We start from the raw sequence: 10747 nt of genomic DNA, 5'->3' as shown, positions 1-10747 counted from the left end.
AGCTTACATGAGTAGGAGGAAGGAGGAGTAGGCATGAGCATGAGGGAAGATGAGAATGGATGAGCATGAGGGAGGAGGAGGAGCAGGAAAAAGCAGTAGGGGGGAGGAGGAGGACACATGTGGGAGGAGGGAGGAGGAGGAAAAAGCAGAAGGGGGAGGAGGAGGATGCATGTGGGAGGAGGGAGGAGGAGGCATGTGGACAAAGGGAGGAGGAGGGGGGGAGGGAGGAGGGAGGCAGTGGGAGGGAGGAGGAGGAGGAGGAGGAGGAGGAGAAGGAGGAATGGGATGTGTGGAAGAGGAGGAGGGAGGAGGGAGACAAGGAGGAGGATGGGGGGAGGAGGAGGGAATTCAAATTCAAAATTCAAAATTCAAAAGTTTGACTTTGGAGGATGGGGGGAGGAGGGAGAGAGAGGGAATTCAAATTCAAAATTTGAAATTTTGACTTTGGGAAAAGTGCCCCCTCCTTGGTGTAAGAGGTGGCCCCCTCCTAGGTGTAAGAGGTGGGATCAACTGGGCTTAACCCACCTAGGTAGGGGGAGTTAGGACTCCCTTAGACCCCACAAGAGGACTTGCATTTGGCCTAATCCATTTCTTAATGCATTCCTTATGAGGCCCTTTTGAGACCCCAATTTACCCCTAATGATCGATGCCATCACAAAAAACCCCAAGCTGTTTTGACGTAAATATCGACACTTTTTTGTAGGGGCAAAATTTCTTTAGGGTAGATTAGGGATTTTAAAGCCCTAATCTGCCCTTCTATAAAAGGTCTTTATTACAGTGTACTAGCCATTTCATATGTTCTCTCTGAGTATAAAATTATATTTTCTTGCGCTTTCTATATTCGACTACTCTATCCTACTGATTTGTACATCATATTTACTCTAGCTTATAGTCACTGCTACTGTCCTCATCATTGCTGACATCCTCTTGTCGCTTTGGCCACCCTCCTCATCACTCCTGAGAGTGCTCTCAATGGAAGCAGAACGGAAGAGGGAGAGAGAGAAACAGAGAGCGACACAAGTTTTTGGTGGATGCAAAACACCCTAATCTTCTTTTTCATTCATTTATATATGTGTTTGAGTATTGAACATAACCGGGGTAAAGGCACAGTGACCTTTAACCCCCACAACTCCCACCCTCCTCCTCTTCATCGTTCCCTCCGCCTCTTGCCTCTCCAGCTTCGGCATCCTCTTATCGAGCTTGTTGCAAGTACTCATCTCCATCTTCCTATTCAAGAAACACATGTGTCAGAGGTTAGTATATACATAATAGTTGTCCAAATTGAGCATTTGAAGAGAAATGGGTGTAGTAACTTCTTACATTAAAAAAAAAAAAAATCCGACTCGCTTCAAGATAGTTGAACAAGGCTTTTGTACTGTAGTCATATGCGTACGAGTACTCCGCACTGTCTGCCCATTTTCATTTCCTAACATTACAACCATTTATGTTAGTTTCATGATTTAGCCCAAGCATTCCCAAACTACATGTAGAAAGAAGTGAAAGAATAGGTACTTAAAAAAAAATGATAAAATTGAGCCTTCCCACCCGATCCCAAGTGTGATTGGCCCACTTTACTCTTCCTTACCAGTAGCAGCCGTCTGCCTCTGCTGGTCGTACTTCTTTGGAGTCTTGAGTTCTTTCTTTATAATATTCCAATCATCATCATGGACCCAGGCACAGGCTTCAAGTCCTTTGCCTTTGCTTTTCTACGGATTTGGTCTTTCCGCGATTGCAAAATGGCAGCCATCTTGTTCAACATCCACTTGGAGTCAAACTCTAGATTCTCATTTGACACTGGAAACTCGTTCCTCGGAGTCTTCAAAACGCAATCATTTTTTTTTGGGGGCTAGTGTTGAAAATCCATGACCACATTTTTGAATTGACTTGAGTAGAGGCCATGCATGCGGTTAATTACATGCTTACCTCTCTCATCCATAACTATTTCATACTCCCTATTAACTGAATAGGGGAGGGTGGTGGATGTTTGGGAGTTCACTTGAGAACACTCAGTGGCGGTTGATGCCTCTCGCTCTCTCTCTCTCTCTCTCTCTCTCTCTCTCTCTCTCTCTCTCTCTCTCTCTCTATCTCGTACATCCCTGGTGGTGCCCTAGGAAATCTCAATAGAATTTTGTGGACCCAACACTCGCTACCTCTCCTCTGCGAACTCCAGAAGGATTCAGTTCCTATCCTCTAGATCAAGACATGTGAGTAGTTTCCATGCCTTCTCTATGCTACTACCAGTGGTAGTATCATTGGTCCCTCTTGTTCAACTACCCCCTCCATTGGATCCTCCACTTGCCATCCTTCACAGAGGTAGAAGAGATTTTAAGCATGAAAAAGAGAGGAAGAGGAGATGGAAAGAGAGGGAGGAGATGGAAAGAGGAAGAGAGAGAAGGGAAAGAGGAAAAGAGAGGAGGGAAAGAGGGAAGGAAAGAGAGAAGGGAAAGAGGGAAGGAAAAGAGAGATGCAAGGAGAGTAAGGAAAGAGTAGGGAAGGAGGGAAAAAGTAGGGAAAGAGTAGGGAAGGAGTAGGGAAGGAGGGAACAGAGAGATGCATGAAGAGTAGGGAAATAGTAGGGAGGGAGGAAAAAAGTAGAGAAAAAGGTGGGAAAGAGAGAGAAGGGGAGGTTTATGCATATGCTTTAGAGGTGAATGTTTATAATGTTCAAAAGCAAGCCTACACAAATCACTCAACAAAAGAACCCATGAGAAGAGGAAAGGGGAGAGATGTAGAGGAAAGGGAGGAAAGGGGAGAGACAAGGAAAGGGGAGATGTAGAGAAATAAAGGAAAGGGAGGAAAGCGAAGAGCTTGCAAGGGAAAGAGAGGAAGGGGAAAGCGGGAGGAAAGGGGAGAGAGGGAAAAGGGAGAGAAAGGAGAGAGGAAGGGGAAAGCGGGAGGAAAGGGGAGAGAGGGAAAAGGGAGAGAAAGGAGAGAGGGAGGGAATTTCATTTTCTATCCCAATCCCCTCTCTTCCCCATGCCCTTCTTTTCCTCTTGCATGTACAAAGAAAAAACCCACAGAAAACAAGATTTGAAAGGAGGAGAGAAAACATGAACAATCATACCTAGAACTAGAAATGCAAGTTCTTTGAAGAGTCTCCTGCCTTTCTCCTTGCTACCCATAGTGCCTCTAACGTAAGAAGTGGAAGGGGTGGTTGCAAAGTCTGAAGTAGAGAGAGTGTGAGGAAAGCTTAGTCTTTGAGGGAGAAAAGCGACACGGAATAGGGGGAGTAGGTGTTTTTGGTCTAGATAGCGTCAAAATTAGCGTCGATATAAGTGTTGAAAATACTTATTACATTTTAAAAACAAATATCTACCATAACCTTTAAAAAAAAAAAGAAGCTTTGTGTTTGATTCAATTGCAGTTCATGAGAAAGTGGTAAATGGGATAATTAAACGTGGGTCAATGTAATTTTGGGATGTAGGGGCCTTCGAATGTGGGCGCTTGTACTGTTTTTTAATCACACCTTCAACGAATCTAAAATATTGTGTGGTTTGGGTCAACGCCCCAACATGGAAAAGTTGGGCACTGATGGTTATCATGGAACCAAACTTGACAAGACTTTACATAATTGTGGCGCAAATATTCTAGCAAGGTGCTCTTCCATTTTGATTATCGTGATGCCTTATTTTAGGGTGTGTGTCAGTGTAAATACAGTTAGGTGTGCACAAGGGTTTAGGTTTGGGTCAAATGATGGTGCATGGCTATGATACTTTTCATAGGCCTCAAAATAGGTGACTTTAAGGCTTGTGCAAATTATCATGGCCATCCAACATCATTTTTCCCACTTGTGAACCCCAAACCCTTGTTTTTTTAAGTGCGTAATGCTCCTTAGACTAAAAGGAAAGGAGTTGGGCTTTGCAAATGGGGCAAATTATGTTGGATGGCCATGATACTTTTCAAGGGCTTCAAAATAGGTGAGTTTATGGCCCATGCAAAGTATCAAAGCCATCCAACATCATTTTACCCATTTGCAAACCCCAAACCCTTGTTTTTATAAATGCGTAATGCTCCTTAGACTAAAAAACAAGAAGTTGGGCTTTGCAAATGGGGAAATTGATGTTGGATGGCCATGATACTTTGCACGGGCCTCAAAATAGGTGATTTTAAGGCCTATACAAAGTATCATTGCCATCCAACATAATTTTCCCCATTTTCAAACCCCAAACCCTTGTTTTTATAAGTGCATAATGCTCCAAGTTAAACTAAAAAAACAAGGAGTTAGGCTTTGCAAATGGGGAAAATGATGTTGGATGGCTATGATACTTTGCATGGGACTCAAAATAGGTGATTTTAAGGCCCATGCAAAGTATCATGGCCATTAGGTCGTGTTTGCATGGTCAAGAATGAACATTTCCATGTTTTTGCCCATGCTTCCTCTATGATGGTACAAAAACATGCTTCCTCTATGATGATACAAAAACATGCCTCGAAGGGATTCTCACCATGCCAATGGGACCCGATGGCCATGATACTTTGCAAGGGACTCAAAATAGGTGAGTTTAAGGCCCTGCAAAGTATCATGGCCCTCGGGTCCTGTTTTCATTGTCAAGAATGAACATTTCCATGTTTTTGCCCATGCTTCCTCTATGATGGTACAAAAAAATGCCTCGAAGGTATTCTCACCATGAAAATGGAACTCGATGGCAACGATAATTTGCACAGGCCTCAAACTAGGTGATTTCAAGGCTCGTGAAAAGTATCATGACCATGGGGTCCTGTTTGCATGGTCAAGAATGAACATATCCATGCCTTTACCCATGCTTCCTCTATGATGGCATAAAAACTCCTCGAAGGTATTTTCACCATGAAAATGAGACCCGATGGAAATGATACTTGTGTGGGCCTCAAACTAGGTGAGTTTAAGGCCCGTGCAAAGTATCATGGTGATCAGGTCGCACTTGCATTGGTCAAGAATGAACATCTCCATGTTTTTGTCCATGCTTCCTCTATGATGGTACAAAAACATGCCTCAAAGGTATTCTCACCATGCAAATGGGACCCGCTGGCCATGATACTTTTCATGAGCCTTAAACTAGGTGAGTTTGAGGCCTGTGCAAAGTATCATGGCCAGCGGGTCATGTTTGCATGGTCAAGAATGAACATTTCCATGTTTTTGCCCGTGCTTCCTCTATGATGGTACAAAAACATGCCTCGAAGGTATTCTCACCATGCAAATGGGACCCGATGGCCATGATACTTTGCACGGGCCTTAAATACCTCACCATGCAAATGGGACTCGATGGCCATGATACTTTGCACGGGCCTTAAAATTGCCTAATTTTAAGGCCCATGCAAAGTATCATGGCCATTAGGTCCCATTTGCATGGTGAGAATACCTTCGAGGCATGTTTTTGTACCATCATAGAGGAAGCATGGGGAAAAACATGGAAATGTTCATTCTTGACCATGCAAACAGGACCCGATGGCCATGAAACTTTGCACAAGCCTCAAACGGGTCCCGTCCCATTTGCATGGTCAAGAATGAACATTTCCATGTTTTTCCCCATGCTTCCTCTATGATGGTACAAAAACATGCCTCGAAGGTATTCTCAGCATGCAAATGGGACCCGATGGCCATGATACTTTGTACAGGCCTTAAAATTGCCTAGTTTAAGGCCCGTGCAAAGTGTCATGGCCATTGGGTCCTGTTTGCATGGTGAGAATTCCTTCGAGGCATGTTTTTGTACCATCATAAAGGAAGCATGGGAAAAAACATGGAAATTTTCATTCTTGACCATGAAAACGAGACCCAATGGCCATGATACTTTGCACGGGCCTCAAACTAGGTGATTTTGATGCCCATGCAAAGTATCATGGCCATTGGGTATCTCCATGGGTCTAATCATGCAATTTTTTTTAAAAACAACTTTGCATGTTCCATGGTGAAAATCAAGGAGACATTGACTCCGATTCGCATCAAATGGTTTTCAATTTGCATAAAACTATGTGAGTACAAAGTTTATGTTCCCTCTATCAATTTTATGAGGTAGATTAACATTCCTTTGATCATCAAAGCATGCCTGTTTGGTTTGATGGACTTGCATTTTTTCAACGTTAATATCGACACTTTAAGGACAGAAATATCGACTCTGTGACATTTTCTAGATAGTTTATCAATAGAAATATTGACGTAATTGAGAAGTGGAAGGACTTTTGCCATTATGCATGTCTCTTTTGCATTTCTTGTCATCATTCATGGACTACGTAATAAAATAGAGATGTAATAAGAAAGTGTTCTTTGTATAGATGTCTTCAAGATCATCAAAATTCGAAGAAGAGACTAGTAGAGCAAGTATTTATCAATGGGTATTGTGTAGAGATAAGGAGAGTACACACCATATCAATCACACACATAAAGACATTTGGTCGCTTCCAACCTTTTCCTAGAGGTTGAGTTCAATGATGAGGTACAAGTTTCTTTATTGGCTAGTTCACTAAATTATCTAAATCCTTTTCATGTCCTATAGTTCCATTCTTGTATGTGAGTTTTTCAACTAAGTCTCTAAATTTGGTTCATGTAGGGAGATGAACTGGTGGAAGGAAGTTTGAGGCATTGCATAATCATCCTCATGAGACAATGTTGACCCAAGGATATTGAAATGCTCTAAGGGAGGATCAAGAGATAGAAGAGCAACCAAATACAAGCATTGAAGAGGAGGATGCACTGAATGAGGATGAAATTATGCAAGAAATGATAAATAATTACTTTGATGCTCCTTCACCCCAAGATGAAGAGATGAAGATACCCAAGAGATCGGGGAGGATAACATGAGCCCTAAAGAGGAAAGCTTACAACATGAAGCACACACCATGTTATATGAAGGGGCAAGCAAATCTCATCTTGCAACAATTCTTCTATTCTTAAATTTACAAGCAACCTATGGATGGTCGGACACTAGCATTTCGTCCCTATTTTGGTAAGAGTTTTGCTGTACTTCAAGTAGTGTCTCACTTCAATTTACATGGCTTCAAATTCATTGAATGGATTGATGTTTTAGGTTACTTCAAATACTACTTCCAAAAGGAAACACAATTCTCGACTCAAATAAGATGCAAAGAAAATGCTTACATCATTAGCAATGGATTACAAGTCAATTCATGCATGTCCCAATGATTGTATCCTTTACATAGGAACATACGAGCACTCTACAACTTGTCGCCAATGTGGTGCATCTCGATACTAGCAAGACACACAAGGACAAAATATTCCAAGAAAGGTCCTACGACACATGCCCATCTTAACATGCATCTCACATCTATTTTGTTGTGGATAATTAGCTGGACTTATGGATTGGCATACGTGCAACTACTCCATGGATGGAATCTTAAGGATCCCTGTGGATAGAAAGGCTTGGAGGCACATAGAAAAGAAGTGGCTAGAGTTTGGGCTTGAACCTCGGCATTTGCATCTTGTATTGGCTATGTATGGTGTTAATCCATTTGGACATCAATCCACATCATGGTCAACGTGGCTAGTAGTAGTTACAATCTACAACATTCCTCCTTGGGTGACCATAAAAGAAAGGGCATTTGATGTTGGCACTCATTGTGCTAGGCAAGCACAAGGTGAAGAACATGGATGTGTATCTAGCCCCCTTAGTAGACGAGTTGGAAATTTTATGGAATGGCATGCAGGTCTATGGCATTTCAAAGCCTTTGGGTCAATGCCATTTTCAAGTAAAAGGCATTTTGATATGGAGCATGCATGATTATCCTAGATTGCATGATTGCTTAGGTACGAAATGTCAAGAGTCCTCCCGACTCACAAAAAGTGATTTGTGATTGTTTGTTTTGTGATTGATGGTGTTCTTCTTTCACTTAACTCTATTTTCTTTTGTCCCATAATTTTATAGGTCTCCAAGTGTACGGATACAATGCATGTCCCCTTTGTGGAGATAGTTTGTGCAGTTGGTACTCAAAAAATCTTTCAAAGATGGTATATGAGAAGCATAGGTGGTGTCTTCCTATCGATCATCCATCTTTTGGGGAGGTTGAATTAGCTCCCAAATCCTTCGATCATGAGATCTAGTGATTGGGAATGACTTTGGCATGATCCAAAAGTCATGATACCTAGTGATTGGGAGCAACTTTGGCATGATCCAAAAGTCAAAACACCTCCATCTGGCATGCAACATCTTTGCATATTTTACTCTCTTCCTTATTGGAGGCATCATACACTGACATATCTACTGGACCCAATGCATATATTAAAAAATGTGTCAAAAAGTTTGTGGAAACATATGATTGGGGATAGTGATACTCCAAAAGCATGAGAGGACCTGAAATTGATAAAAAACAAAAGACCCTTCTAGCCAAAACAAAACCGTGCCAGCAAGGTGGTTTTACCAAAGGCAACATGGTTATTGACAAAAGCAGAGGAGGCCTGAGTGGAGTGTTATCACAGGTATGAAAAAATCCAACCGAGTACATGCATAACTTAAAGGGTGCCTTTACTTCAAATGGAAAACTAATTGGTCTAAAGTCACATGATTGGCACAAAATGAAATAGGCAACCTTATTTCCATGCACTTGCAGATTTGGGAACATTTTTGAGCTCCTGTTTCAATTTGCTAACACATGATTGTTACTGTAGTATGTACTTCCAATTGCTTTGCAGGGATGTGGTACTAAAGATGCTTAGTGTATTTGTGAGGTATATCAATGGCTTTGCTAATGCATGTCTAATTTCCCTTTTCATTACAAAAGATAGCTACATTGCTTATTACCAATGGTTACCATGCAAGATGATATCATCAAAAGAAATCAAGAAGTCATCCATTTCAGAATTGAGAATTATCACGATTGGAGCCATATGTTTGATTGAAAAGGCATTTCCAACAAGTTCCATGGACATCCACCAATTGAATCTACTTGTGCACTTGGTTGATGAAGTGGCATATGCAGGCACTTTACATAGCCGATGGAAGTTTTTCTTGGAATGGTTTTTGAAGGTGTTGAAAGGGTATGTAAGACAAAAGCTAGACTAGAGGGAAGCATGGGATGGTTGCTGCAAGAGTCAATGTTGTACATTATGGAGTTTCTTGTCAACTCATGCTAGACATGCCTCGACTTTGGGATGATATTGATGACCCACGGGTTGTAGGAGAGATTGGACAAGGGAATGGAAAGCAAAAGAAAATGAGTGTCTCCTTGTGACTCAAAGTCAACATCTTTTATCTTTACAATTGTGGAGAAAGAAGAAAGAGCAAAAAGAGAGGAGGATAGAAAAGCATGGCGAAGGGCCAATAGAGGTAAGAAGTATCCCTCAAAGTTAGCAAAAATGCCTCCCAAATGTACCATTGATTGGTTAGAAGACACTCTTGAAGATGCCAATCGAAGAGGGGAAATTGTGACAGATACGGAGGAGGAATTTGCACGAGGTTGTGATCTAAAGGTATATAATCATGTCGCTTTTATTTACATTTGTTTATAAAATTTTTGTATATTTTAACAAGGAGGATTCATTACCTTTACACTACCATTCGTTCAATGCAATATGGGCATATGGTTATCACTATAGAGTAGAGGAAATTGATGTAAAGCGCAACACATTTGATCGAGAAGTCATGGCCAACTTCTCGCAAGACAGTAGAGCGAGTGCGAGGGATACAAATCTCATCGCAGGCGAAATGGATTATGTTGGAATCATACAAGATATTTTGCAAGTGAATTTTAGAAAATTTCAAGTATTTATAGTTGATGTGAAATGGTTCAAAGTCATCTACAGAGTTGCTGAAGCTATAGTAAAAAAGGATCCAAGTGGGTTTTTTGCCATTGACTCAACAAAAATTTGGGATGACCTTATTGACACATTCATGCTACCCATGCACTGCAAGCAAGTAAGCATTTTTTAAATATGGATATTATTTGTCCTTCCACTTCATTAAATCTTGCATGGACGTATCATGGATTTTTGTCTTAGGTAGTCTTTCAACCTGATTGAGTGGACAGCTACTAGTGGTGGTTTGTGAGTCAATGTTGCACCTAGAAACATACTGTTTTTCAAGATGTGGAAATAGAGAATGAAATGGAAGATCAAGAAATAGATGGGTTGGAAGCTAGCACTTCTGATAACCCTTCTAGGAGAGTTTTGGAACGTGAAGATAGCTTGAGTTCCTCATAGGGTTTCTTAGAAACTGACTTTGGGACCTCGATCTACATGCTGAAGATATGTGAGACCTGGCCCTAGATGATCGAGAGGATGAGAATCATACTCATGATGGTGATTCCAATGAGGCTTTGATTTATTAGAGGACGAAGAGAAAATTTGATACAATATATTTTTATTTGTCAATGGATTTCATTATTGGAAGGTGTTGGGTTAAATTCACCATGCTAATGTACTTGCAAAAATTTTGACACTTTTATTAACACTGTGTATTTTCCAGACAGCTTTTCGATGCTTATATCGACGCTTTCTTCAGAACTTAATGCTTATATGGACGGTAATATCGATATTATATCGATGTCTTGCTCTCTCTCTCTGCTTATATCGATGGATGTCATTTTCAATACAAAATGAAGTAAAAAGCGTCGATGAACAATGCCAAAAAAGAGGCTAATGGTAGTAGTGTCTCTTGGATTCGATGCGTTCCACATGAAAATATCATCCATATGACCATCATACACTATATTTTTTGTACTACAAAGGAAACCTATTAAAACAATGAGGATACATTTCATAGCGATTTGTGACCATGACTAACTTAAGCAAATCGACAAGTAAGAAACTAACTTGTAGATC

The sequence above is a fragment of the Dipteris shenzhenensis genome, chromosome 31, assembly GCF_047967505.1.
Source record: "Dipteris shenzhenensis isolate YYH24624 ecotype China chromosome 31, Dip_SZ_1.0, whole genome shotgun sequence".
Taxonomy (NCBI): Eukaryota; Viridiplantae; Streptophyta; class Polypodiopsida; order Gleicheniales; family Dipteridaceae; genus Dipteris; species Dipteris shenzhenensis.
This window is presented reverse-complemented; position numbering follows the sequence as displayed.